Here is an 8,853-nt window from a genome sequence, read left to right as displayed (position 1 = left end):
TTTAGGCTAATTCTTTGTGTTTCTTTCTGTAATGCTCATTTTGTCCACAAGAGGCTGAAGTGCACCACCATTATGTCCTGAATGAGATGAAAATCATCCATGTTCCTCCAGGGGAGTTTTAATTTCTCTCTGTACTCTGAACACAAGTGCAGAGTACATGTTAGCAGGTTATGTAACATGACTGTCGTGTTTGTTTTGATGAGGAATATGTCATACTAACGCTAATCAGATGTTAATGTCACAGGTGGAATACTGTATATTATCATCCTTCTCATCGATGGTTCTCTACAGTAAACAGTGAGTGAGTCACAGCCACAACAGAGAGGAAGAAGAAGAAAGTGCATATTTCTGGCACAGAAAACAAGTTGTATGAGTCTGAGATGGAGGTTGGAAAACACTTGTCATTAATTCCTCCATTCACGTTGTCCTTTAGCAGTGTGAGGACAGAGAAAGTCGGCATCAGGCAGAAGTTCCACCACAGTATTTTGTAGGAGATACACTACTTGATAAATGTAATTAATCACTGCTGATTAATAACACAGACGTAATTGGGGCACCACCTCTGTTGTTTTATCTATTTGGATAATACAGAGGGAATTAATCAAATCCGACTGGACACGTTTAGCTTGGAACAGTTCTAATCAATTTTAAATCAATGTATTCAATCTCATAACTGAAGCAGTGGTTTTTACACAGTTCCCATCGGTTCTCCACGTTAAAACAAGCCTGCACAGTCAAGCACATGAGGTTGAACATGTTTATTAACTAGATAATTCAGGGTAAATAAATAAAATAGCTATTAAAATGAATAACAAAAGATAACAGAAAATGTGACGAATGTGCAGATGGTGAAATTACGGGTCGAGTGAAAGCCTTTAAATACCATGAAAGTAATTCTAATACCAACTAGGACTGCGCGCCGTTATGAACAGGGGCCAAGCCCCCCTGCGCGACTCGGACCCTGCTCACCGCAGAGCCCACGGAAGTTGGCCCCAAAGGATGATGGGATCGGGGCAAAAGTGAGGACACAGGCCAACGTCTGAGCCGTGGTATTTGCTGTAATGGGAAGTGCACCTGAAGTGCAAAAGGCTGAATGTGCGCCGATTTGGATTTTGTGTACTAAATCAGGCCTACTTTACTGTCCCTGATCTTTGTAATTGAATGTTTGTTCTGTCATAGTTATGTTCATGTATGTTCATGCTTATGTTCATGTACATCCTGAGCAAGAAGTGCTAGTGCATTTTTTGGTGTGCCCAAATTATTTTCATAACCCATGATCAGACACATCTGAAGATTCTATGTGCAAAGTTTCATGCAGATGGCACTTAAATCGTAGGAGGAGTTGGATAAAGTAGGTTTTGGACATGTGGTGACTTAACAGAGGAAAAGTGCAGCAGAAGTGGGCGGACCCTTTGTCAGAAAACCTAGCTCTATTGGGGAAATACATGAATATGATGTTCATGAACATGTTCTTTAAAATGTGGAAGTTAAAGGCAAAAATGCATTTACATCCATTATAGTGCCACCTATGGGCCAATTTGCACCAAATTTGGCATAGAGCCGCTGGATGACTTCAGGAACAATTGATTTATGTTTGATGTTGAAAGCCTTTACTTAGTAATATGAAACAATATGTGTTTTTTAGCTGGCAAAAAAGATTGTTTGGTTATAACTAGCAGATATTTTGGAGCGCCAAAATTCTTTTGATAACTTTTCATCAGACACATCTAGAGATTCTATGTGCACCAGATCAGGCAGATGGCGCTTAGATTAACCCAGCTCTATTCAGGGAACATATGGACATAAGGTTTGCGAATGTATTATTTAAAATGTGGAAGTTAAAGGCAAAAATGTGATTGCATGCATTATAGCGCCACCTAGTGGAGTACATGTGCAATGTTTGGTATGGAAGAACTGTGTCCTATTCTCCATCCATCCATCCATTGTCAACCGCTTATCCAAAATCGGGTCGCGGGGGCAGCAGCTTCAGTAGCGAGCCCCAGACGTCCCTTTCCCCGGCCACATCGGCTAACTCTGACTGAGGAATCCCCATGCGCTCCTAGGAAAGAGAAGAGATATAATCCCTCCACCTGGTCCTGGGTCTACCCCTAGGTATCCTCCCAGTTGGACGTGCCAGGAACACCTCCCTAGGGAGGCGCCCTGGTGACATCCTCATCAGATGCCCGAACCACCTCAACTGGCTCCTTTCCACCCAGAGGAGCAGCGGCTCTACTCCGAGTCCCTCCCGGATGGCTGAGCTTCTCACCCTATCTCTAAGGGAGACCCCAACCACCCTGTGAAGAAAACCCATTTCGGCCGCTTGTACCCGCGATCTCATTCTTTCGGTCATGACCCATCGCTCATGACCATAGGTGAGGGTAGGGACGAAGATTGACCAGTAGATCGAGAGCTTTGCCTTTCGGCTCAGCTCCCTTTTCGTCACAACCGTGCAGTGAAGCGCATGCAACACCGCACCCGCTGCTCCGACTCTCCTGTCAATCTCACGCCCCATCATCCCCTCACTCGTGAACAACAGAGGTACCCAAGGTACTTGAACTCCTTCACTTGGGGCAAGGACATATTCCCCATCTGGAGTAGGCAATCCACCGGTTTCCTACTGAGAACCATGGCCTCAGATTTAGAGGTGCTGATCCTCATCCCTGCCGCTTCACACTCAGCTGCGAACTGATCCAGTGAGCGTTGTAGATCTACAGCCGATGATGCCATCAAGACCACATCATCTGCAAAAAGCAGTGATGCAATCTTAAGGTCACCGACCTGTAACCCCTCCATACCACGACTGCGCCTCGAAATCCTGTCCATGTATATCACAAACAAGATTGGGGACAAGGCCTGGCGGAGGCCAACACCCACTTGGAACAAGTCCGACTTACTTCCGAGTATACGCACGCAGCTCTCGCTTTGAGAGTATAGGGATTGAATGGCCCTGAGAAGGGACCCCCTCACCCCATACTCCCGCAGCACCTCCCACAGAACATCCCGGGGACCTGGTCATACGCCTTCTCCAGATCCACAAAACAAAACAAGAGATTGTACTCCCAGGCCCCCTCCAAGAGCCCTGCCAGAGTAAAGAGCTGGTCCGTTGTTCCACGACCAGGACAGAATCGGAATTGTTCCTCTTCAATCTGAGGTTTGACAATCGGCCGGACCCTCCTTTCCAGCACCTTGGAGTAGACTTTCCCAGGCAGGCTGAGTAATTGGCACACACCCTCCGGTCCCCCTTCTTAAAGAGAGGGACCACCACGCCTGTTTGCCACTCCTTCGGCACCGACCCCGACCCCCACGCAATGTTGAAGAGGCGTGTCAACCAAGACAGCCCCTCAACACTCAGAGCCTTCAGCATTTCTGGTGGTATCTCATCGATGCCTGGGGCTTTGCCACTGTGGAGTTGTTTGACTACCACAGTGACTTCACCCAGGGAAATTGGCGATGATACCCCATCATCCTCCAGCTCTGTCTCCATTACAGAGGGTGGCTGAGTGGGATTCAGGAGGTCACCAAAGTAATCCTTCCACCGCCCTATGACCTCCTCAGTCGAAGTCAACAAGGTCCCATCCTTGCTGTACACAGCTTGGATGGTTCCCTGTTTCCCCCTCCTGAGGTGGCGGACAGTTTTCCAGAAGCGCTTTGGCGCCGTCCGAAAGTCCTCCTCCATGGCCTCGCCGAACTCCTCCCGTACCCGCTGCTTTGCCTCTGCCACAGCTGCGGCTGCCGCCCTTCGGGCCCGTCGGTGCCCCGAGGCTGCCTCATGAGTCCCCCGGGACAACATGTCCCTAAAGGACTCCTTCTTCAGTCAGACGGCTTCCCTGACCACCGTGTCCACCACAGTGTCCGAGGCACCTAAGACCCTATGGCCACAGGACACAGCTGCAGCTTCAACAATGGAAGCTTTGAACATCGTCCATTCAGGTTCGATATCCCCAGCCTCCACAGGGATGCTAGAGAAGCTCCTTCAGAGGTGGGAGTTGAAGGCTTCTCGGTCAGGGGCCTCCGCCAGACGTTACCAGCTTACCTGCACTACTCGTTTGGGCTTAACAGGTCTGTCTAGGGATTTCCCCTGCCACCGAACCCAACTCACCACCAGGTGGTGATCAGTTGACAGCTCTGCCCTTCTCTTTACCCGAGTGTTCAAAACACACGGTCGAAGATCAGATGATACGATCACAAAATCGATCATTGACCTTCGACCTAGGTTGCTCTGGTACCACGTACACTTATGAGCATCCTTGTGTTCCAACATAGTGCTCATTGTAGACAGACCGTGACTAGCACAGAAGCCTAATAATGGAACACCACTCGGGTTCAGATCGGGGAGGCAGTTCCTCTCTATCACGCTCCTCCAGGTATCTCCGTCATTGCCGACGTGCGCGTTGAAGACCCCCAGTAAGACCACGGAATACCCCCTTGCAGGGCCCCAGCCAGGACCTCCAAGAAGGCTGCATACTCCAAACTGCTGTTTGGTGCATATGCACAGACAACAGTCAGAGTTTTCCCCCTAGCCCTTAGGCGTAGAGAGGCGACCCTCTCGTCCACTGGGGTAAACTCCAAGTGTTTAGTGTCCAGCCCCTATTCAGGAGTTAGGATCCAGAGCCAATGCTGTGCGTGGAGGCAAGCCCCACCAGATCCAACCGGTAATGCTCAACCTCCCGCACCAGCTCCGGCTCCTTCCCCCCAAGAGAGGTGACATTCCACGTCCCCAGAGTCAGCCTCTGCCGACCAGGTCTGGGTTGCCGAGGCCTGTCACCACCACTGCCACCCATGGGCATCGCACCCGACCCCAGCGGTTTCTGCCTCCCCCACGGGATGGGGGAGGGAGAAGTGCCACGTTTCTCTTTCGGGCTGTGCCCAGCCAGGCCCCGTGGCAGACCCGGCCACCAGGTGCTCGCTCACGGGCCCTTTGTCCGGGCCTGGCTCCGGACATGGGCCCTGGGCTTCCTCCGGGCAGGGTCTCTTGCCTCACACCTCTATTTCTCATGGGGTATTTTGAGCCATACTTAGTCTGGCCCCTCACCTGAGACCAATTTGCCTTGGGAGACCCTACCGGGAGCACATGGCTCCTGACAACCTAGCTCCCAGGTTCATTGGGACACGCAAACCTCTCCACCGCGATAAGGTGATGGTTCCTGGAGAGGCGTCCTATTCTATATGTACCATATAAATTTCAAAGCTCTCAGCATTATAGTTTGGCTGAAATTAATGTTTGTTGTTTATCTTGTAATAAGCCACGCCCACATTGACCAGTCATGACCACCTTCAAGTTATGGCCTCAGGATTGGCCCTACATCATACCGACCAAATTTTGTAAAAATCGGTGTAGCCATTCAAGAGATATAAACTTCTCATATTTTTAGCGCCCCCTAGCGGCTCATCCCTTCCAAGTGTCATGGCAACCAAGGATCTCAAATTTGGTGTTAATAGCATTTAGTTTGACCGAGATATCAAACAGTTTACATTTTTATAGCTAGCTACAGAAATGTGTTCTTTAATAATTTGCAAATTTTTTGACCGAGCAAAATTCTTTTGATAATTTTAGATCAGGTCCAGCTGAAGAGTGTACGTGCCAAGTTTCACGCAGATCGGACAAAATCGTAAGGAGGAGTTAGAAAAAGTAGGATTTTCAGTTTTTGCAATTTTTTGTGAAAAAACTTTCTAGGCAGAAGTGGGCATGGCCAATGGCAAAGTGATTCAGCTCCATTCAGGTAATCTGGGGATTTAAGGTTTTGAATGTGCGACATACAGTGTGGGAGTTATAGGCAAAAACACGTTGGCCTAGGTTATAGCGCCCCCTGCAGGCGGATATATGTTGTTTTTTGTGTCTGAGGTATGTGCAGGTGTCTGGATCAACCCTCCAAATTGCACCACCCTCCTTTGCATGGTTTAGCCTGCAGCACCACTTTTAGCAGGAGAAAAATGAAAATAAAAATCTTTACAATTACATGGGGGTTTCTAGCACCGCTGGTCCTAGGAAACGCGTCTGCCTGCATACGCTTTCCCTCGGCTCCTCAGGCTTGGCCTCCTAATGAGACCCTAACCAAATTTCTCTTAAACACCCCGGACGCTAATGTGGATCTACCTGGATTCACTACAGTGAGAGCGGACCAGGACTGTGGACGCAGGGGCAAAAGCAAAGGAGGGGGACTCGCACTGTTTATCAACAACAGATGGTGCAATCAGGGGCATGTTACGGTGAAGGAGATCGTGTGCAACAGAGACATTGAGTTGCCGGCGGTCGGTCTCAGGCCGTACTACATGCCCAGAGAGTTCTCCCGTACCATTGCTGTTGTTGTTTACATCCCTCCGCGTGCGCACGCAGATACTGCGTGTGCATCATACACTCCACCATCGCGAGACTGCAAACACAACATCCAGATGCATTCATCGCCATCTCCAGGGATTTCAACCACGTGACACTGGACTCCACACTGCCAGACTTTCACCAGTTTGTAAGCTGCCCCACCAGGAAGAACAGGACATTAGACCTCCTGTACGCCAACGTGAGGGAAGCCTACACTGCCACTCCTTTGCCCCCACTGCGAAAGTCTGACCATAACCTGGTCCTGCTCACACCACAGTAGAAACCACAGATCCAGAGACAGTCCACGACCAAATGCTCCTTCAGGAAATGGTCTCCTGAGGCAGCGGAGGCTCTGAGGGACTGCTTTGAATGTACTGACTGGAGCGTCCTGCAGGAAGCACGTGGTGAGGACATCGAAGGGGTCACACACTGCACTACTGACTACCTAAACTTCTGTATGGACGTTGTGGTCCCAATCAGAACTGTACGCTGCTTCCCCAACAACAAGCTCTGGATCACCAGTAATGTCAAGGACATTCTGAACAGGAAGAAGAGGGCATTCAGGGATGGTGACAGAGATGAGCTGAAGCGCGTACAGGGGGAACTCAAGGTCCACCTGAGAGAGGTGAATGAGGACTACAGTAGGAAGGTAGAACAGAAGCTGCAACATAATAACATGAGGGAGGTCTGGGATGGCATGAAAACCATCAAAGGCTGCAAGAAGAAGGGCAACATCACAGGAGAGGGAGATGCTGGAAGAGCAAACCAGCTAAACCTGTTTTTTTAACAGGTTTGATATTCCAGCTCCCACAACCAGCGACAGCCCACTTCACACCCCCACCATGTCCATCACCTCCCCCGACCCCACCACCTCAGACTGCAGACCACCCCAACCCTCCACACCCATGGACTGTTCAACCCCCCTCCCTACCACCATCACCAAGGATCAGGTGAGCAGAGAGCTGAGGAGGCTTCGCCCAAGGAAAGCAGCAGGCCCGGACAGAGTGTGTCCAAGGATGCTTAAAGCCTGTTCTGCTGAACTGGGGGAGCCACTCCAGCATGTCTTCAACCTGAGCCTGCAGCTGGGGAGGGTCCGGTTCAGACCAGTAGCACCGACATCACACATTACGAAGACCTTTGAACGGCTGCTGCTCCATGTCCTGAGACCCCAGGTCCACCACGCACAAGATCCACTACAGTTTGGATACCAGGAGAAGGTGGGCGTGGAGGATGCCATCCTCTGTCTGCTCCACAGGGCCCACTCTCACCTGGACAAGGAGAGCGGCGCTGTGTGAATCGCGTTTTTTAATTTCTGCAGCTGGACGACAAGCTGGACTGGACAGCAAATATAGACACTTTACACAGGAAAGGGCAGAGCCGTCTGTACTTCCTGAGAAGGCTGAGGTCCTTCAACATCTGCAAAAAACTGCTGCAGATGTTTTACCAGTCTGTGGTGGCCAGCGTCCTCTTTTATGCTGTGGTTTGCTGGGGAGGAAGCAGCAAGAAGAGAGATGCCAGCCGACTGGACAGACTGGTAAGGAGAGGTGGCTCAGTTGTGGGCACAGAGCTGGACTCTCTGGTGACAGTGGCAGAGAGAAGGACCCTGGACAAACTGCTGTCCATACTGGACAACACCCACCACCCTCTGCACAACACCTTCACCAGGCAGAGGAGTGTGTTCAGTGGCAGACTGCTGTCCCAGTCCAGCTACACCAACAGACTCAAAAACTCTTTCGTCCCCCTCACCATCAGACTGTACAACAGCTCCCAGTAAAGGCAGGGAGGACAATAGATAATAGACAATGGACAATTTCCACCTCTATTTGCACATCCATTTGCACTGTTTCACTTTCATTTGCACTGTATACCATACTGCACTCTTTACTGCAGCTACTGTTCATTTTATATTCATTTTATATATTATATATGTATATAATACTTTATATTTTATCTTTCATTCTATTTTTAATTCTATTCTTAAGGTTAGGGTTTATAATTTCAGTTTAATGTATGCTTAATGTATGTCTAATGTATGTTTTGTATTTTGTATGCTACTGGACAATTGAATTTCCCTCGGGATAAATAAAGTATCTATCTATCTATCTACTGCTTGAGATGGCTGGGGTTTTCATTGAAAACCGCTTGCACGGCTTCTGAAGCAGTCAATTAATGCAACGTCTTCATCAATGATGATGGTCCTTGTCAAGCTTTCTTCTTCGTTGCTTCGAGTGGTGGTTCTTAAGCTCTGACTCGTAAAAGTAATTCAGTTTCTTGACTAAAATAACTGGAGGATCAAACGCTGGCCTGGCGGATATTCCATCGTTACTTAATACATATTGAATTAAATTAAATGCACTTCCTCTTAATCCGGCTGTGATACTTAATGATATATTAAACAAAATCAAAACAAAACTTTGTTCTGTTACAACTTAATAAAAGTGAAAGCACTTAAAAGTGATTCAATACCGCAAAAATAAAGTTGAGAAAAATCAACACGTGGTTGATTCTACGAAAAGCGTTGTCTTGGAGCATGTCGC

This window comes from Sparus aurata, chromosome 10 (genome assembly GCF_900880675.1).
Source record: "Sparus aurata chromosome 10, fSpaAur1.1, whole genome shotgun sequence".
Lineage (NCBI taxonomy): Eukaryota > Metazoa > Chordata > Actinopteri > Spariformes > Sparidae > Sparus > Sparus aurata.
Note: the sequence above shows the minus strand (reverse complement) of the source record.